Source organism: Zerene cesonia, chromosome 15, assembly GCF_012273895.1.
Source record: "Zerene cesonia ecotype Mississippi chromosome 15, Zerene_cesonia_1.1, whole genome shotgun sequence".
NCBI lineage: Eukaryota > Metazoa > Arthropoda > Insecta > Lepidoptera > Pieridae > Zerene > Zerene cesonia.
In genome coordinates this window covers 3,930,171-3,935,123 of record NC_052116.1, presented here as the reverse complement: position 1 = coordinate 3,935,123, position 4,953 = coordinate 3,930,171, and positions in this window count along the sequence as shown.

Here is a 4,953-nt window from a genome sequence, read left to right as displayed (position 1 = left end):
CTCTTTTCTGTATTTTTAAGTTTTTGTTATGGACTAATGTTGTGAGAACTAAATAAAGATGATTTTTATTATTATTTTATTATACCTTTTAACATCTTCATACTTTTTAATAGCATTCGTATAAACTAATTGTTATAACCACGACTTTTATTGAATCACGTAATCTACTTATAACAAAACCAAGCCTCACCAACAAATAAACATAATTTTCATCAGTTTAATAAGTAAAGCGCGCAGACCGCTCCGAGCGAACTGTAACAGGCATCAATGTACGCAGAAATAATGTATCGTTTTTATTAATACCATTATGTTTTCATAGATCCCGATTGATGACCGCTCGACCATAAAGCATTTATTAATTTTCAATACCGGCTTTCAGAATTAATTATGTATGCCCGTTGGAGTCGATCGTTGAAAAAATATTTTAAGCGCCGTAAGAACATGAATGAATTGACTGCGCTTGTTCAGCTTTTTGTAAAGGTTAAAAGGTATTTAATATAGTCAATTAGAGTCTGATTGAAACGTATATACCGTTAGCCGTGTTTGAGGGTTTCAAATAAGATAGAAGTAATCGAGTTCTTAAGAATAAAACCATTTTGTATCCCAATTAACTTTTTAATATGTAAGGATATTTTACTGTTCTGTTGTGGATTTTATATCTAATTTTGGTTACAGGAATATAAATAAACTAACATTATTAATTAAAGGTGAGAAACCTTAGATCTTAGATCGCTGATGTAAATTATTCTAAGGGAGAAGTCCTACACCCGTAGCCGACCGTATGGGACTACACTATTAGTGGAAACTGATGTAGTCTCGTATAGCTTGCTCATTCGGAAAGTTTGTGGGAAGTGAACTTCATCTCATGTAATCTAGACTTCCTAAATTGGTACCAAATACGTGAATTATGATTATGTCTTGCAAAACAATTACCAAAAACTCATTTAAAGCATTTCGAGACTAGAGAACAGAGTAATAGTAACATAAGGTATACATATATTCCGATATCCACAATTTTTCTCAAGTTTTTCATTTCTGCAACCACTGAGCCTGGTAAAACAGTGGTGGTTCAGTAGTTTGGACCTTGGACTTAAAGCGAAAAGTCGGGGTTCAAGACTTTTGACGTTTTGGTCGAGAAGAAATAAATTGATTTATCAATTTATCTGCACATGATCCTTAGCACCACGGCTAGAAACGGCGAAGGAAAACAAGGTGAGGAAACCGTCATGTCGAAGAATCAAAAAATCGACGAGATGTGACATCTCCAACATAGGAGGCCCGAATCCCTGCAGTGGGAACATATATAGGCTAATGATGATGTACCTCGTAATATGCATTCCGCAATATAGTATACATAAGATATAATAGGCTTCATATATTGACGTTTAATTTTTCAAGACGTTAAATCTCGAAAGTACATTCATTAATTTTCGTGCTAGAACATAAGCGTCTATGTTGAAGTGCCGACTTGGTTCACACCTGATTATGTTCATTCAGCTCAGTGCTTCGGAATATTTAACACAGGGGAATCTGGGCACGAATTAGTCACACGTGTTCAGACTTCTCTATATAACTTAACCAAGCAAAATACCCTTCGGTATAAAAATAAATTGACATTATTTAATACCAATATTCTGTCTTTTGTATAACTAATCTGTTAATTTTACTACTAGAAGCATGTTATTGCACAAAAAAATTCCCTTTCCCTTTACGATTGTGTACTGTGCATAATCCTACTGATATTATAAATGCGAAAGCTGGTAAGGATGTGTGTGTGTTTGTTGCTCTTTCACGCAGAAACTACTGAGCCGATTGCAATGAAATTTGGTACGTAGACAGCTGGACTACTGGAATAACATATAGGCACTTTTTATCCCGATATTCCTATGGGATATGGAATTACGCGGGTGAAACCACGAGGCGCAGCTAGTAGTAAAATAAATGATAAACTGCAACTTCCAATCCATACATAAATTAAGCAGTCCATATATGAGTATGATTATTAACATGTATTCTTTATGAGGCAATCATCAACATAGGATTTTAGAATCAGTAGGAGAGTATGACGGAAAAGCTAAGAGATTTGCATGAAATAATTGATATTTATCTTATTTTAACTAACATGCTTGCTACGTGTTTACTAAAAATGTAGAAAATCAGTAGTTTATGTTATGAAAATGCAAAAAAATTATACGCACTATTGCCTTTTATATTTCCTTCTTCGTTACAGCATTAGTTACCTGTCCCCTTTCCTATATACGCTAGCGTTGTCTACCCTTTTAATGATAGAGTGTACCTGACTTCAATATTATTATTTTTAAACTATTGTTTCCACATTCTTACATAATATGACATTTTAAATTTTCGAGATTTGTACTTTAATATATAAAGAAATTAAAAAAAAAATTGAAAATGCGCAGGCAACATTTATGTAAATAATCTACATCATGAATCGTCAGAAAAAGGCAGTTACAAAAGGAATTAAATGACAATTGTCGTACTTATCAAGTTTTGGAGCGAGACCAAAATTACTGGTTAAATAATGACATGCACTTGGAAAGCGCATAGTTGAGTAAAATGTGGAAATTCGCGGCTTAATTCGTCTCCATCTCTATATGTATACATAAAATATATATTTAAATATATTTAGAGCCGTTTTGATTTCTATGTGCAAGCAGGAAGGTGCATTTTCCTTCAAAATTCTTCCTTAATGATAAGCTTTGATGTTGAGTTACGTAAGCACACGTGCACGGCACAATTTGTAACCTGCAATTGGAGTTTCGTTTAACTTATTAATTTTCAGGTAATTTGACGATCTGAGGGTGAAATAACTTAGCTACGTGAGTTCTACTGAAATGATGCAGATGCATCATGAATGAAATTTTAAAGAGTTAAATAGTTATTTATACCTTCTTCATTTTTGATACGTTCGCAAAAATTATGTTCAATAAATTACAGCGTAAGGCAAATTTGCCGCGAAGATATTTTGCTTAATTTATAAATAATGCTGTCACAGTTTAGCTATAAATCAATGCTGTAATGAAATCTGTTTGCTCCAAATGTTCGTACTATGTTGTTTCGCTTATTGAACAAATGAATATGTAATAAAGCTTTAATAAACAGAATATGTTAAATAATAAAATAAACGTTAAATTTATTTACATTTCATGTACCTACTGAATCGAATAATCTGTAATTAGTTGGAAAACCATTAACCAAATTGGAAGGGGGGTTCTATTGACAATGCAACTCAATTTGCGTCTTCTATAAGTAATAAAACATATAATACAAAAATCTGCTGCTTCACACGAAGCTACATAATTACTGCGAATGCGAAATTAAAACCACTTTTATAAAAATGCATGTACACATACCACAAAAGCAATTTCGAACGAAAAACATTTATCTTCCTTTTAAAATGCACGAAACTATTTTCAAGCGGCATTAAAAGTTTGAACCGAATAAAAAGCTGAACACCTAAGCAACGGTTTTTCCTAGCACAAAGACAATTCAATAGTCAAAGCTGCAATGTTGAAAGCAAACACCAAATTGCTCGCTAACTTGAGATTACATGGAGTGGTCGCCCCCACCGCCCCACGGGATCGGCGACGTCCTTTGTTTGCTCGACATGTTTAAAAACATCTAGTTCTTTTTTTAAATTTTAACAGATTAGATTAGAGTAGGACTATACGATATTTGTACGCTCAATCTTATAAATATTTAGTTTATGCGCTTTTGATACATATTAAGCTTGTGCTGTTAGTGTATTTTGCAGAATATCATATTATTGTTATTATTTGATATACGGCAGATAAAATTTTGATTGTTAAAAGATTTGTCCAATTATTTAATGTGTTTATACAAGTGCAAAAAGAAAATATTATTAACTGTCGTAAAGTTACTCATAGGTAACATAACATTGTCTCAAGTTTTTTTTCACCAAAGAGTTTCAATACAAATATTATGTTAGAAAAATATAAGGCGTAGATTTTTATTAATTTTATGATGAAATAGTTTTGTAATTAAAGTAGAAGTTATGTGTAAAAATATGGGATAGTTGGATGGATTTTAAATTATTTGCGTCACATAAATAAATTAACCATAGATATTTGTAGTCAATAAAGAAAAAAAAAGAAGTTTTTTTTATATTTTTGTTTGTTTTATCAGATTTCAAACATTTACCGCAACACGGGGTGTAGAAAAAACTAAATTTGTCTACGTAAGCTTTTTCATGGAAATAGCAAATTTTCCTTTAACCGAACGGGATCTTTGCATTTCCAATAATATTATTTTGAAATGCTTTCTCTTGTGTACTGTCGTTGGATATTACAATGCCAGTGAAAGATAATTATGTTTTAACATTTTATGGTTTTCAACAATTTTGATATGGATTATACCTACAAGTATTTGTTGTCTCTCTCGTCGTCTAACATTGTGTCATAGTTTTTAATTTTTGTGTTATTGCATTTATTTTATATTACGAGATTTAAAACATCCGGTATATTTTAAATCTCGTAGCCAATTTTAAAAACAATAACCAATTTGAACACTGCATCGTTTTCATTTCCATCAGAGATTCATATACCGATGAATAAACATTATTCAGCTGCGGGGAATTCATCAAACATCATAAGTCTGTACAAGTGTACCTACATACTTAAAACCACAAAAATTGTATGAAAACAATTTTTTATGTCATACCGGGCCTCTGAACTTGTGGTTCGCTTGGTGGTAAACGATCACCACTGCCCCTGATTATTTACAAAGATAGTGTCTGTGCAAATGCGCGGCTCGATTTTCAGGTGAATGATCTTGGAGAGGATTGACGACTGGAAAAAGGAATGGCCTGTAAGGGTGGGGAAAAGGAAACGCGCCTCCAGCTCAACCAAGCACCGTACTAAATACAGTAGCATGCCTATTAGCATAGCATAGCATAACATAGCATGACTATTT